Below are 12,856 nucleotides of genomic sequence, written 5' to 3' on the forward strand. Positions count from 1 at the left end.
GTTTAAGGGAGACAAGAGCCGGGAGATGTCGGCCACGAAGGGGAGTTTGCTATTTATTCTAAGTGCAAAAAGCCAGTGAAATGTTTGAAGCAGGAGAGTGAGAATGGGGAAATGGGTGAGAAAGGAAGTGGAGGACCAATTAGGAGGCTGCTGCAGAAGTCCCAGGGAGAGACCAGGGAAGGTGGAACTAAGTTTGCAGCATCACGGAGACAGACGGAAGTAGAGGAATTTCAGCGCTCGCTTCGGCAGCACATACACTAAAATTGGAACAATACAGAGAAAATTAGCATGGCCCCTGCATAAGGATGACACGCAAATTCGTGAAGCGTTCCATATTTTTGAGACCTAGTCTCTTGGAGAGTAGAGTAGAATAATCCACTTCTTTTTTTTTTTTTTGCAGTCCCTATTCATAGGGTTAAAAAAAATTCAGATTGCCTTAAAAAACAAAGTAGAGGAATTGGAAATGTTATTTTGGAGGCAGAATCTACCATTCCTGCTGACATGAAGGGCAAGAGAGAGAAAAGAACCAAGGGAAAGAGTGAGCATTTGCCTTGGGCAAACACATGCAGAAGATTGGGAGAGAAAGAGGTATTAACATAGAAGAGTGAGTGATGAGCCGCGCTTCTGCGGCATCCCATGTTACTCAGGGTGGAAAGTCTTTATTCTTAAACCCAAATACACATTCTTGAAAGGCTATAGAAATGTAACTCATCCAAAGAACAAATCTTTTGGCAATTCAAATGAAAAAAAGTGGGTGTATTGAGATTTTTGTAAAGTTTTGTTTAAGGCAATGTGGAAGAAAATAAATGTTAGTCTGTTTACGTTCTAAAAGCACTGTTTTAAGAAAGCATAAATGACCTAGTATTTCATTCTCCACATGGTAATTTATTAAGAGTCTTTTTCTAAAATGAAAACCTGATTATATTATGCCACGGCTTAAAGTCCTTCATTAGCTCTCTTTGGCCTGCAGTGAAGTCCGAGCTTCTATACGCATCAGAGAAGACCCCTGAGAAACACTCTCCAGCCTCACTGCCTGCTCCTTTTCTGACCTGAATGTCTTCTCCTCCATCGCCTGTCTTGAAAGCTCCCAATCATTTCAACTCTGATCCAGGGCCATTGTCCCAGGAAGGCTCTCCCAGCCCCTAGGAGGAAGCCAACACTCCCACCTTTGCCCCTTGAATGCCTCCTCCTACCTGTATAACAGCCCCTGTGACAACTGAATGGCATGTTTGTGGTCCTACCAGACAGTGACCTTCACAGAGCAAAGACTGTATCCTACGTTATTTTAATAACATCACCAACTAACATATTAGCTGCTATCTTAAGCCCTCTGTAAATCTTAAACAGAACAACTTTTAAAGTATAAACTGGCATGTAACTTCGTCCTTTATAATAAGGAAAGAACTAGAAAACAGGAAATTGTGGCTGTAAGTGATTTTATGTTTTCCCAGCATTCAGCAGGTCTGAGCCTGCTTCTCTTCCTAATGTTTTATAAAACAGCAGATAATAATGCAAAGAGTATATATTGGTGTACCCCCTGGGTGAGGGGTTGGGGAGAGACAGAGGGACAGGAAATGTCTGTTTATCCTGATTTTCAGAATATTGCTAATGTAAAGGTGTTCCCTACATAGTCACTTTGAAAACCAATAATTTTTATCTGTGTTTTTCTATGTAACTTCACGTTCTTGAAATCATGCAACGTGGATTAATCTGCAACGTGTGAGGCCGAGGAGAATACAGAGACGTGTAAGATACAGCCCTTGTCTTCGTGCATTTACAAACTTCTCCATGTTATAATATACAAACAGTTCATTTCAAATTCTTGAAGAAGGAAAATGAAAGGCACATCTAAAGTAGCTTGCTTTCCTCAAAGAGCTGTGATTAAAAAGACTTAAGTAGGAGGCAGTGATTCACATGAAAGTTAATCCTCAAAATAAACTTCTGTTTACATAGGCTGATTAAACAAACACTTCTCAAAAAAAAAGGAACAAAACAAAAATTATTGATTTGCAACAGCCCTAGCAAACACAATCACAGAAGCAAAGTGCAGTTCAGAGAAAAACGATGTGGATTGAAAAATCTCAAAACAGTGAATAAACTAAGTGAAGAACCAAGTCATTCTTTAAAAATCACAATATTAGATATTATTTACTTCATTCAATATTAATGTTCAGCTAGAAGAACAAATTGAATTTAGTAACAGACATAAGAAATTGTTATGATCAGAGAGTTATTCTTAACAATCTATTAAAAATAAGTGTTAGATTTTCATTTTATTTTGTTCACAATCTCTGGGATAAGGAATAAACGTTCCTTCAAAAAAGGGCTTAGAAACATTTGCATTTAACTGCCATTTAGTTATAATCTGGCAAATATTAGTTTAGTACTAACTGACCCTCATGAAAAAAAACTAACTGACCCTCATGACCCCCATATAGCCCCCAACTGTAATCCAATAACTCAGGCTCCAAATATTGAAAACGGAAAGTTAAATGAATTTGGCCTTCAAAAAGATTGTTTCAATAAAATAAGCTTTACAAGTTTTCACATTGCTTTTCTATCTGGCTTGCTGGGACTGTCTGCAGGCCAGTGTCTTAAAGCTACAGACTTGCTCATTTCACACCCCTTGCTAAAAGCAAACAAAAATGATTTCTCTTTTAAATAAAATATACACACGAGGGCCCTAGGGTTTCACCTAACATTTCAGAAACACCTCTGTGTCACAAGTTGAAGGTGCTTAGGTGGAATGCTGCCTTCATGTTCTGAGGAGAGAGCAACTTTACAAGGAGCCAGTCAGTGAGCCTTTCTGCAAAGCCAAGAATGTTTGAAAAATCACTACTACCTGATTTATCTGATAAATGTACACATTCATAGGTTGGCCTCTTTGGGGACATCAGATAAGTGTGGTGAGGAGCCTGATGTGGGGAAGTGGAAATGTCAGTGGTGACTCATCTTTCACAAAAGCCTTCAAAAATTCCAAAAGAATCTCGAGCTTCTCTTGGCCTTGTCCCAACATGACCCCTTAACTTCTCTTCTAGAGAATGGAAATGGAATTTGTTGTGATGTGAGAGGTGGATTGCTATGGACTAAATGTTTGGGGGAAATCCTAACCCACAGTTTGATGATACTAGGCGGTAGGGCCTTTGGCAGGAGATTAGGTCATGAGGGTGGAGCCCACATGGATAGAATTAATGCCCTTATAAACGAGACGCCAGAGAACAATCTTGACCTTTGCACCACATGAGCACACAGCTAGAAGCTGGCTATCTATGGACCAGGGAGTGAGGCCTCACCAGACACCAAATCTACTGGTGTGTTGATCTTACACTTCTCAGTCTCCAGAGCTGGGAGAAATAAATATTGGTTGTTTAAGTCACCCAGTCTCTGGCATTTTTGTTATAGCAGCCTCAACAGACTAAGACAAGGGCCAAGAGAATTCCCACCACTCTACGTTCTGTATGTAATCATTTCCTTCCTATCTCTTTTAACTCTATGTCTGCGCCCTCCTCCCAAACAGAGGATTATTCTTGGTCTCATATCTTTCTTTGCCCCTTTGTTATATAAGCTCCAGGAAAGCTGTCGATGCCCTGCTGGGTACCTGTACAGAACCTCTAACATCATGAGTCTCTTTGACCTTTGATGGTAAGCCTCTTTAGTGTTACAGACTTTAATCTCTAAAGTGGAAACAATACCTGTATGTTACTATGTGGTACTGTGATATGTGAAAGAATGGCTATGAAAGAATACATAATTCTTTAAAAATGTGGTATGACCAACTGGATATGATTATCAGTAACATCAGTCCCCACGATCAGCATTATTTACTATAGAACAGATCTCATCTTTTCAATCCATCCCTTTTCACTTCTCCTGCCTTAGTTCAAGCTCCTCCCACTCCCTTGAACTCAGCATTTCCCTACATGTTCTCTGTGCTATCAGTTTTTCCCCACTGTGGACAGAATCATCTGTGAAAAAGTTTTGATCCCACCAAACTCTGATTTAATATGTTCAGGGTTTTCCTATCGCCCACCATGTAATCCCAAATTTGTGAACTGGGCACAGACTCTTCCTTCCCTAAGTGATCCACCTTCTTTCACAGCTTCATTTTCAGCAGTTTCCTAAATTCACCTACCAGTAGAGTGAAAGAGAAGTACTTTTTGTTCCTTAATTATTGCTAATCCTCAAATCCTCCATGCTTCCCTGTGCCCAAACTTTTTCACGAGCTCTTCCTTCTACCCATAATATTTTCCTCTGCTTCTTCTTATAAACTCCCCCACCCCATCCTATCACCCTTCAGGGCTCAGGCCACCAGCATATCCTAGGTCCACCCACAGCACCAGGCTCACACATAACATACAACATCAATCACGTTGTATAGCAATTTTTTTTAAACTCATGTCTCTCTCCTATATCCTATTTACTTTTCCATCCTACATAGAACCATGTACTTGATACTAAGAAAATAATTACTATATGTCAACCAACTTATTCAATAATTAGGGAACAAAAAGTAAGAAATGAAAAGGATTAAAACATCTTTTTCTCTGATAAAAGCCGGAGGAATTCGATGGAGAAAGATACTTCCATTTTTCTTTCCAGCAAGTCAATATACTGGGAGAAAGTCTAAAAGAAACAGACCTGACTCCTAAAACGAGCCCTGGATTAAGTTGCATTTCTGGCCCCATTTACTAGATTTGTGACTGCAAATAAGTAGTAACGTCTATGAGCAGAAGTTTCCCCACAAAGACCAGTTTAATTACATAAAGTATACAGTCCCCAAATGTATAAAGTTTTCTAAACAATAAAAGAAGTCAATCATGAGATTGTATTAAATAATATATTTAATGTATTGATAATGTATTTATATATTTAATAATAATTAATAATAATACAAATAATTTATTAAATAAATAAATAATGGAGCAGAGTTTATAAATGCTATATAATATTACTATTTTACTTCTTAGAACATCAGTCTTTTTTACCAGCACAAATCAGAAAATGACAATTGCTGTTGGATAACCCCACTCAGGTATCACTGGCTCTTCAAAATTCAATTAGCCTCAAACTGCTCTATCTCCCCGCGTAGCCGGAGAGAAGGATGAGAGCAGGGTCAGGCCCACCTTATTCACCACTCAAGTCCCGGCACTCATCACGGCTCTTAGAACGGACAATAGCGCTTTATTGCACAAATGAATAAATGAAGTGAAGACTGGCATTCAAACAAAGCAGCTGAAATATCCTTCAGGGGAAGCCGAAACTGTATACCATCTTAAGAGCATTTAATGGAGAGCCTGGAAAGGAAATGCAACAGCATTCTGAAAACTGGATCCAGAGGGGCTGACTCTGTGGTCACCTCTTTCTCGCTGCAAATGTCCCTGCAGCAAATTTAAGCATTTAGCTGCCGACTATTCTCTTGGTTTTTTTTTTTTCCCCAAAATTGAAAGCCATTTCTGCCTTTATTCACTGCCATTTCATCATTATTAAGGGAGGCCATCCATCCCATCCCTTACTACTACATTTGGGTGGTCTCCAGGCAGGTATATCTATAGAATGTATAAACCAATGATTATTTGCAATCAATTTTCTGTCCTTCCATATTTTGTCCAGCTGTTGAATTTACGTAATTTGGCTAGAAAGGTCAAACACAAACCACGCAGATCTGAATTCTACTCCATATCTCTAAAATTAAAGTTTATCTTCATCACAAGTTTGCACCTTAATGCATGTGTCTTCCATTATAACATCATTTTCTTCTTTTATTAGCTCTTCTAGCCATTTTTTTGCAAGATTCTAAAACAAGAACTATTTTTCTCCGCAAACATGCCAGAACCTACACTGAATGATGCCTGCACCTGTCATGACTTTGGAAGTTAAGCCATTTGATCTCATTCTCATTCAGTCTGGCAACCTCTTCTATCAGTCACGTATTAAATTGCTTAAAAGCTTGGTTTTCTATCAGCCTCCAAAATTTCCCTCAGTCCCTCTTGATTCCAGACCCTTTTGGCTTTGTGTCCTGTTTCCTTCTTTCTCCTTTGGAATTTTGTCCCACCATGAATTTCCTCCTTTCTTAAAAATAAATGTAAGCTTCTTTATTAAAATAAGTATACACACATCATATTAGGCTCTATCAAACACACCAGTTGTTCCAAAATGTGGCTGATTATCTGAATCACAGAGAAAACTTCATAGACATGAACAGCTTCAGTTCATCTGAGAGCTTTCGATTCAATAGGTCTCAAGTAGGGCACAGGAAGTATGGCATCTCTATATTCAAAATGTTTCTCTCTCTGTGTATGGAGACCCATTAATAGGCCACTCCTGCCCTCTCCCCACCCTCACTGGCTCTGCTCCAATGGAGGTGGGGGTGTCATTTGGGGCTAATAACTGAGCATGCTCATTCAAGCTCTTCCCTTCCTCCTCTGGAAAGCCAGCTGCCCACAAGAAAGCAGACTGTACTTAACTCTCTTTCAGAGAAAAAAATTTCGTTTGCAGAAGAAGACTAGAATCAGACCTCTGGGTGAGGGGATGACAGGTGGGGATCTGCACTGGACACGACCATGTGATGGGAAATAGGGGGAGGGGTGGCTGGAGGAGGGGAGCCCGCTTATCCCACCGGCTTCCCCAATAATGTCACCAGCCTGCACCAGCACCCCAAACTCAGGTTGGCACCCGCCCGACCTCGCCAGGACAATGAATGCTGGCAGAGGAACCGCAGTGGGAACGGTGCAGGGGCTGTTTCAGTCAGGAGCCCGAGAGGGAGATCCCAGCTGATAGAAGAGTGGACATAGGGTGTTTCCAGAACCAGTATTTAATGTTAACACAATAAGGTGATGCAGGCCCTTTGTTACTGACAACATTACAAACATTTCCCTTTTTTTAACTGCCACTTGAAGCAGGTGTCCCCAAGCAATTTTGTGTATCAGGATATAAGACTCTGTGCTTTGAATAGGTGATTGAGAACCTGACCAGCTCAGTCTCCCCATTCTGGACCACCTCTGAGGAATCGACAGCTCTGTGAAATACAGTTCAAAAACTGAGGCAAAATGGTGATCTGCATTTAATATAGTGATATTTCATATTCATGCAATAAAATCTTGGCATTTAATATTCTAGAAGTTTGTGAAATCGTTTTGTTTGTCTGTATCCTCAGAAAAAAATACAAATACTGTATTTTTAAAAAAATTTTCCAGAAGTAATTGTTTGAGATAGGCTGGGACCCGGGATCCTTTACTGCAGTGCTTGAACCTGGACAAACATCTCTGAGCAACAAAATACAAAGAAACTACAAGGGACTAAAAATAATCGCATGCATGTGCAGTTGCAGCCGGGGCAAATTATGAACAATAAGATACAAGAGGGCCAAAACCCAGCTGCCACTTCTGAGGTGCCAGGAGCAAAAGCGGGGACTGTGCATGATTCGCCACACACAGAGCCACAAAGGGGTGGGAAGACTACATAAGCCACCCTCTGGCCAACCTACCAGTCCGCCCCCACCCTCACCCCATTTAAGGATCCAGCTCATCCCCTGTCAGGGAGGGGCAAGGGCACCTGTTACTTGTTTTCGCTCCTTAATGGAGGCCCAATAAAGCTTTGCCTGAGTTCCTCATCTGGCCTCAAAAACTTCTATTGATTACAGAGTCCAAGGACCTGGGTCAGTATCATGTTGAGCCTTACACGTGACAAACATAAGCATATAAGCCACGTATTCACACACGCACACACACCTGTACTCAGGTAGTCTGGGATGTACAGGTTGGGAGGAGAGGGTAGTCCAGTCATCCATCCTACACTGCCAGCATACACCCTCTGGTACTGTGCACACAAGAGGTTGATAAGTCAAGTGAAGCACAAAACTCTAAAAAGGGTCTGTACAGGGCTCTGAAGTTTTTCATCCTGCTGTGTTCAACCCAGTGGCAGAGACGGCTTTCCACCCCAACTCTGAGAACCTCCTCCTTGTCCAAAAAAGGAAAAACTTCAATCTGTCAAATACAAGCCAGCCATGCTACAGCCTGCACAAACCCTGCGGTGTGCTCAGGGCAGGTCCTCAAGAAATGGGGACCACGTGTGCATAGGGAGACGTAATGAAGAAGCCACAGCCTCCCTAGGCCGAGTGAAGTGTTCTGAAACCTCTGCATAGATTCAAACCACCTTCATCATTTTGTTTGAAATCCTAGAAACTCTAATCTGGGCTTATTTATATTCAGAATGCATTCTATTTATATTTCTTTATTTCTAATTTTTGGGGGAGGGGAGGTAATTAGGTTTATTTATTTATTTAATGGAGGTACTGGGGATTGAACCCAGGACCTCCTGCATGTGCTCTAACACTGAGCTATACCCACCCCGTATTCTATTTATAAGTTAATGCATTCTAAAGCAAAATAATGGACTGTTATCCAACATATTCTAATTACCCCCTATATCAAGAAGCCATCTAATGATCACTGGAGTACTTTGTCCCTTATACTGGTTTATAATTTTCTTGAGAAAAGCTATATATATAATTACCTTCCTGAGACTGCAGTTATTTTATGAAGTTTTATTTGTTGATTCCTAAAACTAAGTTTTCTCTCCATTTTTAATACGTTTCTTCTTTAGGGGTTCCTAAATGTATTTTTCTGATTAATATTAAAGAGAAAAACATACGATTTTATAAACTGCTATTAAGACTCTTGAAGGAGAAGATACAAACCATCCACGCTGTATCCACATCAGATACACTTTTTTCCTGAAACACCCTGAACTACAACATATTACCACACGGTGGTAGTGGTGTTACGTTCAATGCCCAGTCTTTTCTTTTTGAGCCGGGAACAGAGATGGCCTTTTGTCAGAGTTAGACCAACCCTTGCCTGGCAAGATCCGTGAGTGGCACATAACCACTCTGCTGTAAAGGGAGAAAAAAATCTACCCTTCTTATTCTGAGTTCACTACTTCCTTTATCAAACACCTCTATTCACTTCCAAGAATAATCTCTTTGCCTACACAGGACATTCTGATGTAACCACTTTCCCTTTCAGCCAAAATAATACAACTGTTTTGATGCAGGGGCATTTTGATGTGGCTTCAAATAAACTACGAAACATTACGGTTATTTTTAATTCTTTTTAGCTAGGAACTACTGTCCATAACAAACGGCTTCACTTCATGCCCAGGTCTCACAAGACTGCTCCCTCGTGTTCACAATCCTAGACGGCAGGAACGGGGTCAGTGGTCATAGGGTCCAGATGGCCACAGATGGGACGGGAAATGGGGTGACCCTCAGGATCTGGCCACATCTAACCACAAATCCTATCTTTACCACATATGCTCATCTCAGAAAGGGCTACTAACCATTCTGTGCAAAATATCTGCCTATTTTCTGGAATTTCAATTGTATCTTCAATCATCTGCTTCTGAAATTCACTGGCTCTTCCTCAGAGATTATCTGGGTCCCAACTGCACAGGAAATTCTCACTTAGATTTCTGCCAGTTCTCTGAATTCACTGATAGGTAGGTAGGTAAGCAGGTGGGTAGGTTAGAAGACAGATAGTGAGAAAGATAGATAGATAGATAGATAGATAGATAGATAGATAGATAGATAGATAGATAGATAGATAGACAGACAGACAGGCAGACAGGCAGGCAGGCAGACAGGCAGACAGGCAGACAGATAGAAAGATATTATTTTTAAAGTCATAAACTCCACTCTAATGATGGTTTCAACTGGCAGGACTGATAGCCCTAAAAGGATAACTCAGTTCTAGTAGATTTTTAAACAACACCTTAATTGCTGAAAGAAATGAATAAAATAAAACGTGACTGTCCTCTGTGATTAGAACAGGCAAAGTAAAGGTCAGAGATGAAGGCTGTGTAAATTACTAGCTAAAATTGTAACACACACACACACACACACATACATACATACAATACAAACTGGGCTTCCATACTTTGGATGACAGTGTGTTCCTTGACCTGGATTCACCTTTACCCTGTCATCCACTTACTCGTCCCCTGAGATCCTCCGGTCCTACTCTATCCTCTGCCAGAAAAACTCTCCTCTTCCCTCCTTTAAGCCACTTCTGCACATTGTTCTCACTCCCCTCTCTGCATCACAGGGCATCAATCCGTTCACGTGACGCACGGGGTGCAGAGCTACAGTCTGGGGACAAATCGTGGCTCCACAGCTGACTAGTTGATAAAGCTGACTAGTTGGGCAAATTACCTAACCTTTCCGTGCCTGAGTTTCCTGTCCTTTGAAATGCAGACAATAATAACCATGGTAACTAACATGTAGGGGTGTTGTGAGGACTAAATGAATCACTGCAGGTAAAGTATTTCCAACAGTTTCCAACCCACAGGGCTCAGCAGATCAGTCGTTCTTGTGTTATCCTTGCCCCTGTCCCTTGTAAGGTAGTCAACTCCCCAAAGGCAGGACCGTGTTTACTTCAGCTCTGTATCCCTGGTACCCAGCATCACGCCCGTCACCTCAACGGTACTTAAACAATTTGTTTGTTAAACTAAATTGAACTCTTCCCTCTGCCTTCCATCTCTAACTGTTCCCTCTCCATCCCTCCTTTCCCCCGGCATGTCTGCTCTTAAAAAGTTAAATACTCGTATCAGCTCTTGATTATGTCCCAGGTTACAATCTATGCCTTCCTCTCCTTTAAACTTCCTCTAAACTTTCTTTTTAAAAAATGTATTTGTGTTGTCTCTTTCCTTTTCTTCAGCCTTACTGAAGAGCTTCCCCTCCTTCTTCAAGAACACTGTCCCTTGGCTATTTCCAAACAGCTCCTACCTGCCAACTCTCTCTGGGTACACTTATTCTCCAATTGCATCCTCTAAATATATTCAGAACTCCTAGAACAAATTTCTACATTTATTCACAGCTTTTCACTGCAGCTCCATTGACAACTGCTTACTTGACAACCACCACGTGGAGATGCTATCACCACCTGAAATTCAACAAGTGCATTTTATTTCACGTGATATATGTCTTTGTATAAAAAATTGAAAACATATTAGTCTCATCCAGGAAACTTAGATTTTAATCTGAAGTATAGGTGATTTGCAATGTCGTGTTAGTTTCTGGTGTACAGCATAGTGATTTAGTTACACATATATATTCTTTTTCATTATGGATTATTACAAGCTACTGAATATAGATCCATGTTATATAGTTGGATCTTGTTGTCTATCTATTCTGTATATAGCAGTTTGTATCTGCTAATCCCAAACTCCTAATTTATCCCTCCCCCCCTACTTTCCCCTTTGGTAACCACAAATTTGTTTTCTATGTCTGTGAGTGTCCCTGATACCACTTATATGTGGAATGTAAAAAATGACACAGATGAACTTACTACAAAATGGTGCCCCAATTCTGGTAGCTCTGTTATTTCTCACCTAGACTTTAACCATGACCTACTATGAAGAAATGAGGGCCAGCCCTGGAGCAGGAACCTCCTGCTGGAGACGAGAGCTGAGTCAGCCAGCCTGCCTGCGCCCGGCCCTCATCCTTCATTTGGAAATGACTGCTCCCCCTTGAAGCCTGGCCCAAGTGTGGAAAACAGCTCCACTCTTAATAGCCCACAATAAAGTGGAGGCAAGACAGAACACTCAAACAAGTCTTCACCGAAGGTTGGAAATAACAAAATGACAAAACACAGAAAACCCTGCTAGAAAATATGAACAAAATGCTGCTTGTCCTCCGGGCCTGTGAGCCCAAAGAGGGACCCCAGGGCCTTTCTGTCTTGGCTCCCCCAGCAGGTGCACACTAAGTGTCCCCAAGCCCAGAGAGACACCACACTCAAGGTCTCCAAAACAAAAACCAAGAAGTGGAACCCTCCTGTCGAGGGCCTGTCCTCGCAGCTGCTCCTCTGCTCTCAGGGATGCTGCCTTTACTGGGAAGGCCTCGGCTGAACATCACAATCCAACCAAACTTCCCTACTGCTCATAAGAGAAAATCATATGGACATAAACTAATCTCCTCTAATTAATTCTCTATATGCCTCCTCCCACCCCTGAATTGTTTCCATAAGCAACAGCTCTCATACTGTCACTTCCCTGCTCAAAATCTTGGTTTATAAATAAACCACAGAACAAAACAAAGCCCCTGCATTTCAGGCCTTTGACTGTATCCTCACTGTCTTCGCAGCCCCCTCCACCAAGGGTGCGAGCCTCACCGTTCCTGCAGCTTAGGTTGCTGGCATTCTGGTCTACCTGCCACCATTGGCTGAACAAAACACACAGCCTCCTACCTTGGGACCTATATTCAAATGTCTTTCCATAGGCCCAGAATGCCTTTCCCCAGGATCTGTGCTCTTCGCTGACTCACTTTTAACTACCCTCCTTTCCAAATGTCTCACCCAAGGAGAGCTCACTCGTTTGCGATTCCACGTGCTCAGTCCTCACAGAGCCTTATTTGTAAAAGGTAATGGATTGGCAGGGGAGAGCAGTGTGCTAAGATTATGTTTACTCTAAGAAGCTTATCTCTCTCATTTTCAATATTGTCAGTGGCATATGAATTCAGAAAAAAAATATTACAGTACAAGAAGAAAATAAATCACAGAACAGGGCAAGTTACCCATTTAACCCTCTCTCTCTAACCCCTAAAGGTCACTCTAGGATCCAGATTCTTTTATTTCTTGCTATCCTGCTCAAACTCCAATCCACTTGAGAAAAGCTGTGTTCAAAAAAGTGGATGTCTTTGCTGTTGGGATGGAATGGAACATTTCCTTTCCCTCCCTTCAATTCGCATGTCCCTACATCTTGACGCCTATGTTAGGTCGTATCACATTACGTGTTACCTTTATGATACACAATTCTCTGTGCACACATACCGCTCATCTGCTGAGGTTATACAAAGCCAGGGAAG

General features: G+C 41.4%; 1 protein-coding gene and 1 non-coding gene across 2 annotated transcripts in view; one reads left to right on the top strand and one right to left on the bottom strand.

The window, feature by feature from the left end:
• Positions 1 to 12,856, bottom strand: part of DGKH (diacylglycerol kinase eta) — a 147,287-nt gene that overhangs the window by 89,912 nt on the left and 44,519 nt on the right. The gene's annotated exons all lie outside the window — the stretch shown is intronic.
• LOC116283391 (U6 spliceosomal RNA) lies at positions 234 to 340 on the top strand. Its single transcript, XR_004192992.1, has one exon. It is a non-coding gene; the product is annotated as a U6 spliceosomal RNA (small nuclear RNA).

This window comes from Vicugna pacos, chromosome 14, assembly GCF_048564905.1.
Source record: "Vicugna pacos chromosome 14, VicPac4, whole genome shotgun sequence".
Classification (NCBI taxonomy): Eukaryota; Metazoa; Chordata; class Mammalia; order Artiodactyla; family Camelidae; genus Vicugna; species Vicugna pacos.